Consider the following 21,170-nt stretch of genomic DNA (forward strand, 5'->3'; position numbering starts at 1 on the left):
ATCTATTATGAACAAACCTGGTTTTCCTACACTCTCCCCTGGACACTCTGTGTTACCAAATTTTGCCGCTGAAATGTGTATGATGATGAGAGGGTTTGTGTCTCGCTACTCTTCGCCCCACCCCACGCTCAAAATTCCCCATGATATCTCAGTTGTGTGGAGGGGTTAGCAGATGGTGAATCTAGATGCAGATTTATTTATTTTGTTTTATAAAAAAAAGATGAGCACAGGGAGGTCTCGCTTTGCTTTTCACAGCTTGTTGTGGATTGGACTATTGTTGTGGTCAGCTGTGAGTTTCAGAGACTATGGGGGTGAGATACAAAAAGAACTGCCCCTTCTCTCCGAAGAGCCTCTTTGTTAAATTGTCTTCAATGAAGTAGTTCATATGTGGATGAAAGGTTTATTTACAATATGATCATGCTTACTTTCCAAACTAAGTAAATTTGTTCTATATTTCTAGCGTTCCCTTTTCAGGCAAGGAAACGGTTGTGACAAGATATTCACAAAAGAGATATAATTCTTGAGGCCCTAAATACGTGAGAAAATATAACTTAAAAAGGACTTCAGGTTTCCTAATGGCTGGATTGGAAAATATTGAGTAATCTTACCAAGAAAGAACTGTATTGGGGATTGTGTCTTTAATAGTGTATACTTTTTTTTTGCAAAATAAAATATTTTTATTTTAAAATAAACTAAAATATAAAATATTATTTTGTAAAAATACACAAGCACACAATAGATACAAACTCAAGATAAATCGCTCTAAACTCGATTGCAGAAAATGCGATTTCAGCTACAGAGTGGTCAATGCCTGGAATGCCCTACCTGACTCTGTGGTTTCTTTCCCAAACCCCCAAAACTTTAACCTTAAACTGTCCACCGTTGACCTCACCCCATTCCTAAGAGGTCTGTAAGGGGCGTGCATAAGCGCACCAATGTGCCTTCGGTCCCTGTCCTAGTGTCCCCATTTATTTGTACTCATTTCATGTGCTCATGTCCATGTTTACACTTATACCTGTTATCTCATACACGTTTGACAAACTAAATAAATAAATAAAATATATTTGAAAGGCAACTGAACTATCTTATTGGGCAACCTTTAGGGTGCATTTATAGAATGGACCATTGTACTGAACCATAAACTAACCAAAGTGGGTGCTCTCAAGTAGTGTGCAAAGCCATGATTTTTTTAAAAAAAAACCTTAGTATGTTGTACAAATACACACCACTAGATTGTTGACTAATCTGATTGAGCATGTAGTAAGAGCACCGCATTAATTAATATGTTAACTAAATGAATCCTACTTGACCTGATTTATTTGCATATCGTTTGCATATAACTTATTTGGAGCTTCCTGGGTTCACACATTGCTATAACGTAGCTTGCTTTTGAACCGTGGCATTGCTTTCTAAGTTTATAATTTAATGAATCTAGTTACCTGGGATTTATTCAATAAAATGTGATTAAACATGGTTTAGCACTATGTATTAACTCTAAACCATATTCACACAACATTGTAATCAAGAACTAAGGAGAAATTTCCTGACAGAACAATTAATAAGTGGAACGACTTGCCTGCAGAAGTTGTGAATGCTCCAACACTGGAAATTTTTAAGAAAATGTTGGATAACCATCTGACTGAGATGGTGTAGGGTTTCCTGCCTGGGCAGGGGGTTGGACTAGAAGGCCTCCAAGGTCCCTTCCAACTGTTGTTATATTATATTATATTAAGAATTAATATTAACCATACTGAAAGCAATGACTCAGAAATGGGTACCAAAAGACATAAGGGAACATAGAATGTCATGGTTCCTTATTCCTTCGTGTTTTCTATTATTATCCCAAACATTTGTGTTTCTTTTTAAGATTTTTAAAATCCAACCTTTATTTTATTATTTTTGTAAATAATCCAAGGTGATGAACATACTCTTTTCTCCTATTATCCCTGCAGCAACAACCCTGTGAGGTAAATTGGGAAGAGAGAGAGGGATTAAACCAAAGTCACCATCAGTTTTCAAGTCTAAAGCAGGATTAGAGCTCATAGTCTCCTGTTGATTGGCCCAAAGTCACCCAGTTAGCTTTCGTGTCTAAGGCGGGATTAGAGCTCACAGTCTCTTGATGATTGGCCCAAAGTCACCCAGTTAGCTTTCATGCCTAAAATGAGACTAGAACTCACAGTCTCCTAGTTTCTAGCCAGTTGAGTTAAAAAACACAGACTAAAGTCAAAGACACCATATACAGGGAAATGGGAAACTAATCTCTCCCAAATCTGGTGATGCCAAAACTAACTCCCCGCATACCTAGGTCCTGTAAAACAACATGGGAACAATATATTTATGCTTGTATTAAGATTTAGAAGTCACTGAATCTCATACTCCTCCTCACAGTTAACCACATCCATTTTAAGGATTTAAAAGATTCCTACCAATGCGATAAATCTCCAAAATGTTAGCAAAAAATATCTTGTAACATAGAAACGCCAAATATTACAAGACTGTTATATGAACGAAAGTGAAAAGATTCAACTTTAACCATGGAGGGATGGATGGTAAAGATGATGGAATTGGTTGAGATGGCCAAGTTGATTCCTTTAATTGGGGACAGGACACTGTCTACAGTTATGAAGGATTGGAAGGCCCTTACAAGTAGTCCTTGACTTACAACTATAAGTCAGCCCAAACTTTGTGTTGCTAAGTGAACTTTGCCCCATTTTATGACCTTTCTTGCCACAGTTATTAGGTGAATTGCTGCAGTTTTTAAGTTATAAACGCGGTTGTTAAGTGAATCAGTCTTCCCCGTTGATTTTGCTTGTCAGATCGCAAAAAGTGATCACATGATCTCAGGACACTGCAACGGTCATAAATATGAGCCAGTTGCTAAGCATCCAAATTTTGATCGCATGACTCGGGGATGTTCTAATGGTTGTAGGTATGAAAAACGGTCGTAAGTTGCTTTTTCAGTTATGTAATTTCGAAAGGTCACTAACTGAACTGTTGTATGTCGAGAACTATCAATATTGAACTTTTGCAGCAATAGAAAAAAATGTTATGATATATTGTTGAGAGGATTAGAATAGAAATAATATATTATATAGAAATAACTCACATCCTGGACATAAACTGTTTCAACTCCTACCCTCAAAACGACGCTACAGAGCACTGCACACCAGAACAACTAGACACAAGAACAGTTTTTTCCCGAACGTCATCACTCTGCTAAACAAATAATTCCCTCAACACTGTCAAACTATTTACTAAATCTGCACTACTATTAATATTCTCATCGTTCCCACCACCCATCTCTCTTCACTTATGACTGTATGACTGTAACTTGTTGCTTGCATCCTTACAATTTATATTGCTATTGATTGTTTCCTGATTACTTATTTGTACCCTATGACTATCATTAAGTGTTGTACCTTAGAATTCTTGATGAACGTATCTTTTCTTGATGAACGTACACTGAGAGCATATAAACCAAAGACAAATTCCTTGTGTGTCCAATCACACTTGGCCAATAAAAAATTCTATTCTATTCTATTCTATTCTATTCTATTCTATTCTATTCTAGTCTAGTCTAGTCTAGTCTAGTCTAGTCTAGTCTAGTCTAGTCTAGTCTAGTCTATATAGCAAAGTATGCTACAACAACAGAGTAAGTGGTTATTTTATATTCATGCTTGACTACTGCAAAAGAAATTCAAAAGGCTCTTTATTCTTTCATTTTTTATTTCTGCACCTTTCTATTTGCTCTTTTCTTCTTTCATTCTTTTTCATTCTAAATATTAGCTCTTGTTCGTTATCATTCTGTATAAAAATGATTAAAAAAAATTGTTTAAAAAGAAAGAAACTTGAATGCCAATATAATATACATCCCTGAATTTTGTAGAGATTCTCAGTCACAGTTGTCCCAACTCTACTTTTTTAAGAGGCAACTGGACTTGTTTTTTCTTTGAAGATGTTTTGCTTCTCATCCAAGAAGCTTCTTCAGCTCTGACAGGATAGTGGGGAATGGAAGGATTTACATTCCTTGCAGACAGCTGGTCATTTTCATCCTTTTAGAGGGTCTTTGAAGCACTTGGAGGTTTATCTGCATCTTCAGGGTCACCTCAGTAGTGCTCCTGATTCCTGTAGTCTGCAATTTTCCTCTGGAAAGCCATTCCTACTCCCACACCATTCAAAGGGTCTTCAAAGAAAAACCAAGAAAGTCCAGTTGCCTCCTGAAAAGGCACCTTTGGGATGTGCCTGAATTTTGATTTCAAAACCATTGGTCATAACTAATTCCCAGAAATCAAAGATGGGGTTAACTGACATTCTAGGGTTGTGGTAGTCAACCCGGTCCCTACCACCCACTAGTGGGCGTTCCAGCTTTCATGGTGGGAGGTAGGGGTTTTGTCCGATACTGAAGCACTTCCCTTTTTTTAAATTTAATTTACTTTTTAAAAAAATTTCATAGCATTATTTAAAAACATTTTCATTCGGTTTTCATAAAATTCCCCGTGACAATTTAAATTTCTGAAAATATACTATTTGTATCGCCCGCGCATAAGTTTAGTTCACATTACGTAAGTGAAACTAAATGGTGCTATAGTGCAACCGCAAACAAAAGAGCCTCGTCCCAGAATAGCTCGCGCATCTCCCCCTACACCACCCAGCTGTAACAGACAAGCAGAGCTGGTAGCCGACACCTCCCACAACCCAATCCATGATGCGCAAGAGGCATGCACAGACGACAATACACGGCGCATTACTGTGGAACTGGTGGGCGGTTAGAAAATTTTACTACTAACAGAGATACAAAAGTGGGCGGTAGGTATAAAAAGGTTGACTACCCCTGTTCTAGGGGGAGACTTTTTCAAAAGGTGGAGCTATTGTGGAAGACAGCAACAACAATAACATTGCCTGGCCTCAGTCTACTGTGAGTGGAAGATTGCCAGTAGCTCTTCCTGAAGGAACATGTTGAATGGGACAATTCTACATCGAGAAGGAAGTCTTGCAGATAGCAAGGGACCAAACAATAAAAGACCTTACAGGTTCAAATAAATGCTTTAAATTGCACCTAGAAACCTATTGGCACCAGGGCAGGCCCTGCAGTTCAGCGTAATATGTTGTTTGTGGTAGATAGGCCTTTATTGTGTGAGTAACCAACTGAAGATCAACCACGTGTAGAGAAAAAGTGCTGAAGGGGCAACTTTGTTTGACCGGCACTCTCGTCATTTTAACAGAATAACGACAGTGTTAGAAAGGACCTTGGAGGTCTTCTAGCCCAACCCTTTGCTCAAGCAAAGAGACCTTATACCAGTGGTGAAATCCAGGGGTTTTTTTACCACCGGTTCTGTGGGCGTGGCTTGGTGGGCATGGTGTGGCTTGGTGGGTGTGGCAGGGGAAGGATACTGCAAGATCTCCATTTCCTGCCCATTCCTGGGGGAAGGATATTGCAAAATCTCCATTCCCACCCCACTCTGGGGCCAGTCAGAGGTGGTGTTTTCCAGTTCTCCGAACTGCTCAAAATTTCCGCTACCGGTTCTTCTTCAGAACCTGTCAGAACCTGCTAGATTTCACCCCTGCCTTATACAGAGGTAGGATTCACTTCCCTTCCTTCCTGGTTCGCAAATGGGAGCACGCGCATTACGTCCAGGCGGGTGGGCAGAGCCTCCCGCAGTCGCCACTACCGGTTCACCCGAACCAGACAGAAGCGGCTGAATCCCACCTCTGATCTTACCATTTCGGACAAATGATTGTCTAATCTCTTCTTAAAAACCTCCAGTGTTGGAGCACCCACAATTTCTGAAGGCAAACCGTTCCAATGATTAATTGTTCTAACTATCAGGACATTTCTTTTTCTAGGTTGGTTCTCTCCTTGATTAGTTTCTATCCATTGCTCCTTTTTCTGCCTTCAGGTACTTTGGAGAATAGGTTGAACCCCTCCCCCCTCTTCTTCGTGAAAGCCCCTCAGATATTGGAAGACTGCTATCATGTCACTCCTAGTCCTTCTTTGCACTAAACTAGACTTACGCAATTCCTGCAAGCATTCTTCATATGTTTTAGCCTCCAGTCTCCTTTTAAAAAAATTATTAAATTTCCAAGTAAAAATACACAATGCAGAAAAAACCACAATACACACACACACACAAAAAAAAAAACACACAAAGACAAAGGCATCGGTATTTTCCTGCATTGGTATCTCTTATCCTATTTAACCACTATATACAGATTCTACTTCTAAGTATCTCTATAAACCAATATTCTTAACCTCTGAATAGAGGTTAAAGGTAAAGGTTCCCCTCGCACATACTAGTCATTCCTGACTCTAGGGGGCGGTGCTCATCTCCATTTCAAAGCCGAAGAGCCAACGTTGTCAGAAGACATCTCCGTGGTCATGTGGCCGGCATGACTCAATGCCAAAGGCGCACGGAACGCTGTTACCTTCCCACCAAAGGTGGTCCCTATTTTTCTACTTGCATTTTTATGTGCTTTCGAACTGCTAAGTTGGCAGAAGCTGGGACAAGTAACGGGAGCTCACCCCATTACGCGGCACTAGGGATTCGAACCGCTGAACTGCCAACCTTTTGATCGACAAGCTCAGTGTCTTACCCACTAAGCCACCTTAAGATAATGTAAATAAGAATGCTGGCCAGTCTCCTAATCATCTTTGTTTTCCATCTGTTATGAATGTAAATTACCTATGGCACAGCCAGGATGGCAAATTGTGGCTATGACCTCCTCTTTAATCATGATTTGGCCAGTACAGCAAACTTAACCAGACAGATTAACCAGGGCCTCTGGTGGCTCAGCAGACTAAATCTGTCTGTTATTAACACAGCTGCTTGCAATTACTGCAAGTTCAAGTCCCACCAGGTCCAAGGTTGACTCAGCCTTCCATCCTTTATAAGGTAGGTAAAATGAGGACCCAGATTGTTGGGGGCAATAAAGTTGACTTTGTATATAATATACAGATGGATGAAGACTATTGCTTAACACAGTGTAAGCCGCCCTGAGTCTTTGGAGAAGGGCGGGATATAAATTCAAATTAAAAAAAAACCTATGGTTTATTATATAATCCAGTTATACATGTGTTGCCATTCCTGTCCTTACCGATATTTTGCCTAAGAAAACTACCATGTTTTCCAGCCTTGGAAATATTTTCCATTCCATTGCCACAGCTGCCAAAAACTGATCATACATGAATGTCCACAGTAGCATAGCTTGAACAAAATTTGTCCAAATATTTGTTATCTTGTACCATGAATCTATCAATCTTTTATTTATTTATTTATTTATTTGTTCAAATTTATATACCGCCCTATCTCCCTAGGGACTCAGGGCGGTTCACAGGCAATTAAAAACAGACATATAAATACAATTTAAAATCAGACATAAAAAACTTATTCAATAGCCAGATTGATAAAAACAATATAAATACTAAGAAACCCTATAAAACCAATAAATTTAAAAACTAACCCAGCCCCGCGCAAATAAATAGGTGTGTTTTGAGCTCGCGACGAAAGGTTCGGAGGTCCGGAAGTTGACGAAGTCCTGGAGGGAGTTCGTTCCAGAGGGTGGGAGCCCCCACAGAGAAGGCCCTTCCCCTGGGTGTCGCCAGACGGCACTGCCTAGCCGACGGCACCCTAAGGAGTCCCTCTCTGTGAGAGTGGACGGGTCGGTGAGAGGTACTCGGTAACAGCAGGCAGTCCCGTAAGTAACCCGGCCCTATGCCATGGAGCGCTTTAAAGATTGTCACCAAAACCTTGAAGCGCACCCGGAAGGCCACAGGTAGCCAGTGCAGTCTGCGCAGGATAGGTGTTACACGGGAGCCACGAGGGGCTCCCTCTATCACCCGTGCAGCCGCATTCTGGACTAACTGAAGCCTCCGGATGCCCCTCAAGGGGAGCCCCATGTAGAGAGCATTGCAGTAATCCAGACGAGACGTCACGAGGGCGTGAGTGACTGTGCACAAGGCATCCCAGTCTAGAAAGGGGCGCAACTGGCGCACCAGGCGAACCTGGTGGAAAGCTCTCCTGGAGACGGCCGTCAGGTGGTCTTCAAAAGACAGCCGTTCATCCAGGAGAACGCCCAAGTTGCGCACCCTCTCCATCGGGGCCAGTGACTCGCTCCCAACAGTCAGCCGTGGACTCAGCTGACTGTACCGGGATGCCGGCATCCACAGCCACTCCGACTACTATCTAGTAGTCACTAGGAGTAAAAAAAAAACACAATTTGATGTCACATCAAGTCAATCAGCTTAGAATGGGTTTGGAAATGGCCTTCATTGTATCTTGCCAATTTTATATGATTATCTGAATGTAGAGTTTGTGCTATACTGTAGTTGACTTGTTTCTTTTTGGCTTACAATGACGTGCGAACTTGCCCATTATGATTTAGCATTTTGTACAAATCAAGCAATTAGGGTTTGACAAACTGTGGTTTAGTGGAGCTTAGTGTTATATGTGAATAGAGCTACTGGCTTAGAAAGAATTGAGTACCTTGAAACATTCAAAACAAGTAACTTTGACAAGAAGCGTTTTTCTTGGGAAAGCGTTTATTGGAAAAAGAAAATAATACTTTTCTGTTATAAAAGCTGGATTGTAATAATGGACAGTCAGCTGGAGAGATGATTGTTAACTTTCCCATTTTGATGTAATCTCTGTTTAGTTACTTGTAGTGCAGCTCAGCACTGTTTTAATGAGTTGTTTAAGGAGATGTGTCACCGTGTGAAAAAGCTATGGAGTATATCAGTCTCCCTTTGTATTGATTTTTTGCATTTTGTATCGCTATGAATGAGTTCTGCAGAAGATCTGCTTTAAATGCCTCTCCTCTCTGTGTAAATTGAAAACATTTAAGCCCACAATGATGTAAAATCTCATAAAATCTCATATTAGGATCAAATCAGTGGTGGGTTTCAAATTTTTTTACTACTGGTTCTGCGGGTGTGGCTTGGTGGGCATAGCAAGGGAAGGATACTGTAAAATTTCCATTCCCTCCCCACTCCAGGGAAAGATTACTACAAAATCCCCATTTCTTCCCGATCAGCTGGGACTTGGGAGGCAGAGAATAGATGGGGGCGGGGCCAGTCAGAATTTTTACTACCGGTTCTCTGAACTACTCAAAATTTCCGCTACCGGTTCTCCAGAATTGGTCAGGACCTGCTGAAACCCACCCCTGGATCAAATAGTGTGCATGTTTGCCAGTACAACTGAAAGTCATTTTAGAATGAGAAGTTTCGTAACCATTCATTATTTTCATATAAGCAACCACATTTGGCTATTTCTATTGTTGTTTTTGTTTTTACCATTTTCAATTGATTGAGTGAATGACTGCATGATGGACTCCCTCGGACAATTCCCCAGATACCTCTCCAGATATCAGTTTGGAGGAGGATGAACTAGTCCTAGGCAAATCTGGAGAGGAGTTGGTCAATGGCTCCAAGTAGCCACCTGAGAGGGATTTGGCTGAAGCGCAGCTGCAACAGGACAGCCCTGAGGCATCAGTTGGGGAAAGCACACAGCTGCAGCCAGTCAATGAGGAGGGAGAGGAACTGCCTTCTGTACCTGATCCCAAAACATGTAGGGCAGAGAAAAGGCAGGAGCACAGAGAAGGTCAGCCAGATTACCCACGTGGAGGCAGCCTTGCCCTTCTTGATGGGCTGCACTGGAAGCTGGCTATTTAGCGCAGCAGACAGATGGAAGCAATGCTGGGAATAACGTGTTCATGTCCTAGCTGTGTGTTTTCTGATTGTTGTGATTCTTGCCTTGCTTTGGATCGACGCCATGCCTTGACTTGAATCATGCCTTGTGAATTCTGGATTTTTCCTGGCTCGTGAGCCCTCTTGTATGGTGGATTTAATTTTGCCTGGTGAGTTTATTTTGATTGAGACACTTTCAAGTGCCTTGAGGATTCATTGGCAATTGCTCAGTGGACTATTAGCATTGGTCTGCTTGTGGCTGGATTTAATTGGGACAGTTCCAGGTGTTTGGTGAAGGGAGTTGCAGGGGAATATTAATAAACCCACTAAACCAGCGGTCACCAACTAGTGGTCTGTGGACCACTGATGGTCCATGAGAAAATTTTGGTGATCCACAGAAAAATTATTTCCATTTTTTTTTATATTGCACTAAATCAGGGGTTCTCGAACTATGGCCCCCGCATGCAATGAACATTTGTGTTGCTTCAGAGAATCTCCCCCTTCAGGGCCTTTTTGTGCGGGTTGGAGGGGGTCAGAAATTCTGATTTGGGGTCTGCTTCAGCCTCCTGGTGTGGGGCTTTGGGCGAAGGCTGGAGGGAAGTGCTGCTGGTGGTGAAGAGCCAGGGGGCCTTGTTCCAGTGGGACTGCATCATGGCCTGGAACTGGCTGACCACCTCAGTCCGCTGAGCCTCCAGGTGCTGGTACCTGGCCTTGTACTCTTCCCTCTGCTTGGAAAACCTATGCTCGTAGTCTTGAGTGAGGTACTACTGCTGAGCCTCCTTCTCGGTCAGATCCAATTTGAACTGAACCAGCTTTTTTGCCAATGCTTTCTCATGGTGGCTGCTTAGCTCCAACAACTGCTTCCTGTTGGGGCCCTAAGGAGCCCGGGAGGGCAAGCGAGGAGTGACTGGCAGATGAGGGGTGAGTAGAGGCTGGCGAGGCGCCCCTCAATGTGAGTGACATTGAGTTGGCCATCGAGTTGGCCATGCCCACCCAGTCAGATGACCACCTAGCCAGTCATTAGGTAGATCATATTAGTGGTCCGTGGGATTTAAAAATAGGAATTTAGTGGTCCCTGAGGTCCAAAAGCTTGGGGACCCCTGCATTAAACCACAGTTGTATGCGTGAGAGAGATCAGGACAACACAGACTGGTTGGTTGCAAATTATGGTAAAGCAGAACAATTTTAATTCCCAGTTTTAGCTTCTCCTCTGATGTAAGAATTTTCTGCCCCGCTGTTGTTTTTTTCATCATTCATCAGCATCAGGTTCAAGTCAGCATTCCCACAACAACGGGAGTAATCAGCTGTGTGAGGCAGGGCAGGTAGTCCTGTCACCACAATTGAAGCCAACGTTTCTGTCACTAAGAAAGTCAGCTGTTAAGTGAGTTTTGTCCCATTTTACAACCTTTCTTCCCATAGTTGTTAAGGGAGACACTGCAGTTGTTAAGTTAGCAACGCAGCTGTTAGGTGAACCTGGCTTCCCCGTTGACTTTGCTTGCCAGAAAGTCACACAAGGTGATCACGTGAACCCCAGGACACTACAACCATCACAAAGATGAATCACTTGCCAAGCGTCCGAATTTTGATCACGTGACCATGCGGAAGTTGCAACTGTCAGGTGAAAAATGGTCATCATTCACTTTTTCAGTGCCGCTGTAAACCGTTGTAAGCAGGGGTGGGCTCCTGAGGGTTCGGCAGGGTTCAGGCAATCCTCTAGCCAAGGATCGCCAGGGTTCAGCGAACCCCCAAATGCCGCCCCTGGCTGGCCATGCCCATCATACTCATTGCCTCTCAGGAGTCTCCATGCGGCCTGTTCATCATTCCAGGTAAGTGCAGGGGCCATGCAAAGAGTCTGGGAGGGCCAAAAATGGGCCTATCGGAGGTTCAGGAAGTCTGGAAATGGGCCTGTTTCCGGCCTCCGGAGGGCCTCCAGAGCCCAGGGGAGGCCATTTTTGCCCTTCCGGAGGCTTGAGGAAAGCCTCTGGAGCCTGGGGAGGGCAAAAAATGCCCCCCTACCCACCGTGGCGCAGATGGCCAACTAGGCCACACCCACCATGGCCACGCCCACCCAGCAACAGGGCAGCGAACCCATTGCTAAAGGATCTGAAGCCCACCCCTGATTGTGAGTCAAGGACTACCTGTAACAAGTTTTATGAACATGAAAGTATGGGAAGGAACAAATTGAGAGAGTATCGAAAATGGGATTGGTCCATTTGGAGACCCAGAAATACATGAGAATGGTGAGTTTTGGTGAGTGGTTGCTTAGAAAATGTTTTGATTCAAACCTGTGGGTAAAAAAAATACCTCTATTCGTGCATCCAGGAATATGGAAATGAAAGCATACTTATGAAAAAAAAAAAGAACGAAGAATACAAAGCTGAATGAGAAGTTCTGAATGTCAAACAAACTTTTTTTTTTTGAAGTGTCAAGAATGAATAATGGGGATGTGGACATGGAAGAAAAAGAAAGTGAAAGAAACAATAGTGAAACTGGAATGACAGCAAAAAGAAAAAAGAAAGGGCGATTCACAGATTAATCTCCGAACATAAATGAAAGAGAATGTAGTGCTATGTTTGCAGCTGCTTTTTTGATATAGGGAAGTGAGAACTAAACAGGTCAGGAGACATATAAAAATGAGTTGATTGCCATGGTAATGCAGTTCTTAAGAAGTGTGCATGGTAAAAAAAGAGATAGAGCAATGAATGAATGAAATGAATGAATGAATGAATGAATGAATGAATGAATGAATGAATGAATGAATACATAAGTGGTATAAAAGTGGAATGGTGTGGGAGTAGTAATGAATTTCCAGAGAAAAAAAATTGCAGACTACAGGAACCAGGAGCCCTACTGAGGTGATCCTGAGGGCACAGATAAACCTCCAAGTGCTTCAATAACCTTTTAAAATGATGCAAATGACCAGCTGTCTGCAAGGAATATAAATCCTTCCATTCCCCACCATCCTGTCAGAGCTGAAGAAGCTTCTTGGATGAGAAGCAAAAGGTCTTCAAAGAAAAAAATAAGAAAGTCCAGTTGCCTCCTGAAAAAGCACCTTTGGGACAATCCTGACCTTAATGACTTAGAATCTCTACAGACTTAACTATTCAAGATGGGATGAACACCCTTTGAATGGTGTGGGAGTAGGAATGGATTTCCAGAGAAAAAAAATTGCAGATTACAGGAACCAGGAGCATCAATTGTGTTGTAAATGTTGTACCTTGATGAACGTATCTTTTCTTTTATGTACACTGAGAGCATATGCACCAAGACAAATTCCTTGTGTGTCCAATCACACTTGGCCAATAAAATTCTATTCTATTCTATTCTATTCTATTCTATTCTATTCTATTCTATTCTATTCTATTCTATTCTATTCTATTCTATTCTTACTCAGGTGACCCTGAGGGCACAGATAAACCTCCAAGTGTTTCAACGACCTTCTAAAAGGATGCAAATGACCAGCTGTCTGCAAAGAGTATAAATCCTTCCATTTCCCACTGTCCTGTCAGAGCTGAAGAAGCTTCTTGGATGAGAAGCGAAACATCTTCAAAGAAAAACCAAGAAACTGCAGTTGCCTCCTGAAAAAACACCTTTGGGACAACCATGACCTGAATGACTGAGAATCTGTACAGACTAGTATAAAAGAAATGTTTTGATTCTATCAAATAGAGTTTGGCAATTATGGCTGGGTTTTAACCTGTGGACTTCAACACCCACAATTCCCGAGCCAGCCAGGAATGCTGGGAGTTGAATTCCTGAGCCAGAATATTGAATGCTGGCTCAGGAATTCTGGGAATTGAAGTCCACTGGTTGTAAAGTGCCCATCGCTTCCCACACCTGCTATAGACCAGAATGAATGAACATCAAATCACAAAACAAATAGACGAAAAAAGATTAAATGTGCTAAGAAAAAAGTGAAAATTGAGAGCACTGTGGTTGGATGTTGTGACTGAGAGCCTCAAAAGATTGTGATGAGGAAGGCAAGGTATAATCCAGTGTGTAAGTGTGGCAGATTACATTGAGATGAAGGTATGGAGAATATAGTGAGTTATGTAAAATAGTTTCACCTACATTTCTGTTTCTTTTTCTTATCTCAGGCCTTGAGCTTCATTTTTCTCTTTCTCTAGCCTTTGCTTATTTTGAAACAAAATAATATGGTCAATATATATGTATATGAATGCTAGTTTGGTTTAGCAGTTAAGGAGCCAGATTCGTTCTGCCTCCGGTGAATAAGCCAACTGGATAACCGTGGGCTGGTCCCTCTCGCTCAGTCCTAAGAAGCTGAGAAGCTGAAAGCAAGGACAAGCAATTTTTGAACTGTGGTTTGGAAAACCTCATGGACCTGTGTACGTGGTTGCCATAAGTCACATCTTCAGAGGTTGTGTCTTTGTGAGGAGAGGAGTGGAGCGGAGTGGAGACGAGACGAGATGAGATGAGAGAGGAGAGGAAAGGGAGGAAGAAAAAGAAAGGAAGGAAGGAAGAAAAGAAGGAAAGGAAAGGAAAGGAAAGGAAAGGAAAGGAAAGGAAAGGAAAGGAAAGGAAAGGAAAGGAAAGGAAAGGAAAGGAGGAAATATAGAGGTAGAGGTAGATCTTTGAGATTTCCTTTGCCCTTATGGTTACTTTAGAGCAGTGATGGAGAACCTTTTTGGCACTCAGTGCCGAAAAGGAGTGCACATGCGCACTCGTCTGACTTCCAACCCGGAAGAGTTGCCCAGGGTGCATGCACATTCCCAGAAATGAACTTCCAGTACATTTAGTCTTCCAGGTTTCTGACACACATGCTAGTGTTCTGGGTTTCTGGCGCACATGTGCACACAACAATGAGTTGCTTGGCACGCATGATCACACAGGAAAATGGAAGACCAGCTCTTCCAGTTTCTGGTACGGCCACACACATGAAGGCCGGATGATCATTGTATGCACATGCGCGCCAGAAACCCGGAAGAGGAACGGGCGATGCCCTGTGTGCCAGGAGATATGGCTCTGTGTGCCACTTTGGGCACGCGTGCCATAGGATCACCATCATGGCTTTAGAGAACTTGAAAACTAGGTAGATAGATGAGAGATGAAAGAAGAGAGACGGGGGGGGGGAAGGAAGGGAGAGGGAGAGATGATAGATGAAGTAGATCACTAGAGAAAACAAACTTGATTGAAATTAGCGATGCAGAAGCCAGTGTGTCTTGTTGTATAATAGAGACATACAACTTCCGAAAATGAGAACAAAGATGGCCAGTCCCAATCATATCCTAATTTTTTAATTCCTTTCCTCTATTGTGAAACCATTTGTAGATTAAAGGTTAGTCCTGAGTTGAGGGCGGGACACTGTGTTTCTGAGGTGTTGCATGTTTCTGACACTTCCTTCTTTTCTTTGTCTTTTATTCTTCTAGCAGTTCTTATGTCTGATGTTATGCACAAAAACAAATAACCCCAAAGCAACAACTACTACAAAAAGCTGCTCCATGCTGTTTAATAAGCAAATTTATGCCGTGCATTTTAATGATAGTTCATGGGAGGGAAGCGAGAAAGGAAATGTAAGTTGCCATAGCTTGCGAAAAGAAAGCCCCGCCCGCCCCAAGATCTCATGTCTTATTTGAACATACATTTTTTTGGTATAGTCTTTTTTTTTTTTTTTATCTTGTTTTGATGCAAAGGATGTCTGAAATTTATTTTTGGCAAACCTGGCTGCCATGATATCTAAAATAACACCAATAAATAAATAAATAATAACAGCCGCAAGAATATCTTATGCACAGAACTGGAAAAATGAGAACATGCCATCGGAGGAGGAAGTGATAAGGAAAATTCTTGTTGTGTCTCGTCCGATCTCACCACAGCCGGGGCCTTCTTATCTGCTTCCGAACACGGAGGAATGTCCTAGTATGCCTCCCGGCCCCAGCTCTGGCTCCATGCCCAGGCAAACGGAGCAACTAGACCCCTCCCCCTCCTCCACAGCAGGTGAGCCTGAGGGAGGTCAATTGCCAACAGCTGCAGACTGGAGTGACCCTCGCGTCAGAAGACTTGATAGACGGAGGCAACAGAAGGAAGGGAGGGGCAGGCCTGGATAAGTGCTGAGTCATAGAGCCACACCCCATGGCCTATATAAAGGACCTGCTTTCTGGCATTCTCTGAGTCAGGCAAAGTCTAAACATATCTTGCTAAAGTCACTTTCTGGTCTCCTGCCTGCCCTGAGGACTTTGCTAGGACTTTGGCAGAGCTGCAGAGGCACGCCTGATTCGGATTTCCCTGACCCGGCCGTCAGCGGAGGAGTGGGACACGACAATTCTGGACTCTGCTGAGATGGATAAATTAACAAAGGAGATAAAAGAAAAGGAAGATACGGAATATTATATAGCATGGGATAAATTGTTTAATTGGATAGAAATTAGAAATGGTAAATGACGAAAAAGGGGAAAAGGTCACCCCCCCACAAAAAAAAGGTAGCACATGAAAGAAAATGAATTATTATAATGATAGATATCATGGAATATATACAGAAATATGGGATAATGGGACAAAAAGATAAGTATAATTAAAGAAAACGAGAGGGGGGAAAATATAAATAATAGAGGAAGACCGATAACGAAGCTGATGTAAAGAAGGAATATATGTTTTATGTCAGTGTTTGTTATGTCTTGTTGTTTTTTTTAAAAAAAACATTTTAAAAAAATAACACCAATAAACACATTGTATAATGTTCAAAATTGAAAATTTGTACATAGCTTATATTTGACGTATACAAGGACAAAGAAGATCTTCCCAAAAGTCCATCCAATGGACCGGCAATAAAATGCTAGCCGCTACCTTCCACCCACCAACCAGAAGTACTGTTTTAGTACCACTAGCATGTTTTCTTCATTTTCCCTCCTCCAAGTGGTTAATAGGAAAAAAATTAGAGATGGCTGTGTCCATTCTCCATGCTTTCACTGTTGGTATGGTTTCTCTCCACAGCGAAGAAAAAAGAAATAAATAATGCATACACAATGATGATGATGATAATGCGCACAATTTCTGGAAAAGCCACTACTTTCCAGCATCATATTTGTCATCAAACTTTATTTTTTTTTTCACCTGTGTGACTTCCACAATAGAATTAAGTAATACGCACCTATCATTCTACAGGCGAAATCATGTGTTCATAGATATAACTACACTCTTTAAAGAAAAGACTTTTTCGCCGAATGTGGAAAACTCTCCATCCAATATTCTCTTAGCACTTCATTTACTAGTCCTATTTAACGCTTACTCCAAAGTCAAAGGTCTTTAACAAATAACTATAGTCTGGCCTAGTATACTGTCTATCCCTGTATGTAACTATACCTTTGTACAAAATAAAAAAAAAAGCAATGCTATCTCTTTTCAGTTTTCATATTTCAGTAGAAATAGTTTTGAGACAAGGAAAAAGTAGCTATTTTGAGGATTTTTTTTTTGCCTCAGAAGAAGAAATGGCTTCCTTACATAAGTCCCTCATCCTGTACAGCATCACCTGAGAAAGTAGTGGGTGACAGCTCTTCCTGTTCTTTCCTTTGCTGTTTCTCACAGCTCGTGTTCAACTTCAGTTCTTCCTTGTCCTGCTGCTCCTCATGAGGTATAGACACTCCCACTGAGATATACTTTGATTCTAGTGTTTCTTGATCTTCTCGGCCACCTTCTGACACCAAGGGCATTGTGAGCCATTCCTCCTCTGGTCCTAGTGTTGTTTCTTGCTCATCTGAGGAGGCACCTGTATTGTGCATGGTGCGTTGTCTATCCTGTTCTACTGGGCTTTCATCCAGACAATGACTGTCCCAATTGCTGACCATTGTGCTGTCCTCCTTTTCACATGGTTCCTCCTCGGAGCTGTTCAAAAGCAAAGAGGTGAGTTTCGAAACTATTAGAGGCTGTTGTACTTCAATGCAAGGGTTGTCCTGGCAACCTTGCTCCTCCTTGTCATAAATGCCCTCAGACCCAGAATCTCCACAGTCTAGCTTCCTTTGCTGTTCATTCTCAAACTTGACATTGCCAAGAAGTTTGCTTAACTCTTCCGAAACAACAGGTTCTCGATTCTCCTCTTCTTCAGTGGCCTTCGATCCAAAATGTGTGTCTTCCACCTGACGGTGCTGTTCTTTTCCTTTACTCTGATCGCACGTGTTAATTTGTTCCAGTAAAATACGTTCCTGAGTCTCTGGGTGTTTCTGCTCTATAACATGGATAGCAGCATCCTCAGGTGAAGAATTGATATTATCTAACTTTGGAAGATTTGTCGTACCGATTGCATTCAGGGGCAATATGGTGCTTTCTGGTTCTGTGGTTTGTTGGTAAAGGTTGTAGGGGATATACTGATGGTCGTCTACCTTGATGAAAGCAATATTTGACACAGAGCTTCTGGCAACTTGTATTTCTTTCTGGTTGCTTCCAGAGGATGTACCCTGACAGGGAATATTAATGTCTAGAGAAGACTGGTCTTCCCAATCAAACAAATTTATGTAACTGTGGTCTAGATTTTTGAGGGAAGCTTCTGTCACAGAGTAGAGATATTGCTGTTCTTCTGCCTCTTCCTCCTCCTGGCTTTCAGACACAGTGGATAAAATACTTGGGTATTGTAGTCCTATGGGTTTCTGCGCCTCATTTTGACTGATCTGGTCCTCACTCCAGGCCTCTCCCTCAGATGAAGAATTCCATTGGCTCGTGGTGATTTTTTTCTCCCGATTATGAGCTGCGCCCATGGTAGGTTCTTGTTGCTCTGAAAGATTTTCTTCCTCGCTGTACAACACGGAGGATTGACTGAGCAATTCCTGCAAAGAAATAACACCTTCAGAACCCATGCTGGTGCTTTGGTCCAGCAGTATCTTCTCCTGTATCGTCAAGGTGCTGTCAAGTTCTAGCTCTCTGGATTTCTGCAGTTCCTCGAGCGGCATATCTTGGTGGTCCTGGTTCATCTCCTTCTTACAGGGCATGCCTTGCGGCGCTAGATTCATGTGGTCACCGCCTTCCTTGTGTTCTCTTTTGTAGGCTGCTTCCTTAATCAACACGTTCAGATCAAGTTTCCCAGGCTGCTTGTTTTCTTTGACTGACACGACCGGGTGGCCCTTCGCCTCCGATACCCTCTCCCCTGGACGTGAGCGTCCCGTTTCCAGAGGGGGTATTTTCAAATCGTCGAACACCTCTTTCCGTTCACCACCTTTGCTCTGTACATTTGCATTTGTTTTGCACTCTTGTCCTTTCTTCTCTTCCATGAAGATGTCACTTAAAAGCACAGGTCTGTGGGGTTCTTGAGAACTGTCATCATGGGGCTGGATTGGAGCTGGTTTGAGGTTGGCTATTTGTAGGCCGCCCAGGTCTCCGATGGACGCCATGCTCCAACTGTCTCGATCTCTGTTTGGCTGTCGTTCTCGAAACATGATATTGTCAAGAGATGGGAGGTCAGTGTTCTTTTTAGCGTTTTTTCCTTTTCGCTCCTTGGGTCGCCTCCCTCCCATCCGCCTGCAGAGATTAAAAAGCAGGAATTAAGGATTTGAAAGTAGCGGTGATGACAGCTGTTAATAATATATATATATATTTAACTTCTTCCTTCAACCTTCTCTCCTATAATGTTCCCACAGTTTAGCAAATGACCTCAGTCAGTATGCCTAATTACACGTTGGTAACTGCTTAACGGTAATAGATTGCTACATTCATGTCTCTCCTTTCTTAAGCTTTGCTTCTTCAGGAAGGGCCCTCCCTAAATTCTGAATGCTTCTAGATGAGATCTGTATTTCCCAGTATTGAGCCTTTTATTCGTGGCTTCTTCTAATGGGAACAGATGATCTCATCTCCATTTCTACCTTCCTTATTTCTCCCGCCATGTTTCGTGCTAGAGAAACATCTGTTAAGCAGCTAAAGACAAAATAGTAATTGAAGGCCTATTATTGGATAACGTTAGTAACCTTCAGGAGTGGGCTTCAAAAATTTTAGCAAGGGGTTCTCTGCCCGGTTGCTGGGTGGGTGTGGCCATGGTGGGCGTGGCCTAGTCTGCCTCCTGCACCATGGCAGGGGAGCATTTTTGCCCTCCCTGGGCTCCGGAGGCTTTCCTCGAGCCTCCGGGAGGGTGAAAAGGGCCTCCCCAGGCTCCGGAGGCTCTCTGGAGGCCAAAAACGGGCCCGTTTCCAGTAGACCCATTTTTCACCCTCCCCAAGCCTCTGTGCATGTCCTGCACTTACCTGCATTCAAAACGGGCCTTGGGACTCCTGGGAATGGCAGGGCAAGGTGGGCGGGGCTAGCCAGAAGTGGGATTTGGGGGTTCTCCAAACTGCACAGGATCTTAGCTAGAGGTTCTCCCGAACCCCTGCGAACCCCCAGCAGCCCACCCCTGGCAACTTTCCATCTGGAGTCATTTAATCAGCTGGTGCGTGAAAGAGCAATCGTATTTGGTTTTGTTTACCTTGTAGGAATACAACAACACAAGCCTGGACCCTGGAAACACCCAGTGGACTGCTGGTCTCCAAGCCCATCTGGATCTTCTTCCAGCCCGCTTGCACTACGTATAACCCTCTCTTCACTCATGCCCCAAGATCAAAGAGTCCAAAAAAACAAAACAAAATCAAAACAACCCAATGGTGAGTCAAAGAAATATCCTGATTTTTGGCCAGGACTACAGTCCTAGGAAAAAAAACCACCACCACCAGATGTTCTAGCCCACCGACAGCGTAATGGCATTTACGAGGTACTCTAGTCTTTATAATAATAGTAAACAGAGGTCTCCAAGGGACATCTCTATGACATCATCAGTTCTGGAAAGTTGTGGAGTCACCATGGCAGCATGGCAGAGATTAAATATGTGTGCCATGGAATGGACAATGACAATTTGCTTGCTTGGAAGTTTACTAATGCTGCATTGTGGCTGCGTGGTTGTGACGCTATTTTTTTTGTAACGGTGGACATTCCCTGCCGAAACTGCTTTTCACGACTTCTCCTGCTGTGAGATAGGATGTTGTTCCTGGGCGCTCAGTGTGTTTTGTTTTGCTGTTGTTTCTGGTTTTTTTTATTATTATTAATTTTAGTGCTGAATATTTATGATTTTGATAAGCCTCCTTGAGCCTGGCTGAGTGGAGCAGCATATCAATAAACAGATGACGTAGCCTTCTTTTCTTCTTCTGAAAACTAGCAGAGATAAGGACAAACTTTCAAAGCAATTTATTCACATCTAAATGATGGGCTTGTTTGATCCAGTGTGGGACAAGCAGTGTGGTGTAGTACAGGTAATCCTCGATTTACAACAGTTCATTTAGTGGCACAGTGGCCTAGAGTTGGCCTTACAATCAGGAGGCTGTGAGTTCGTTCCTAGGTAGAGGCAGATATTTCTCCCTCTGGGCACGTTGTGAATATATCTGCTGAATATAACTCCTCATTGGTGACAGGAAGGGCATCCGGCCAGTAAACACTCAGCTCCATTCAGTTGCCCTGACTCCACCCCGCAAGGGATTATGGGGTCGTTAAAAGAAGATGATGATTTAGTGATTGTTCAAAGTTACAATGG

The sequence above is a fragment of the Ahaetulla prasina genome, chromosome 6 (assembly GCF_028640845.1).
Source record: "Ahaetulla prasina isolate Xishuangbanna chromosome 6, ASM2864084v1, whole genome shotgun sequence".
NCBI classification, from domain to species: Eukaryota; Metazoa; Chordata; class Lepidosauria; order Squamata; family Colubridae; genus Ahaetulla; species Ahaetulla prasina.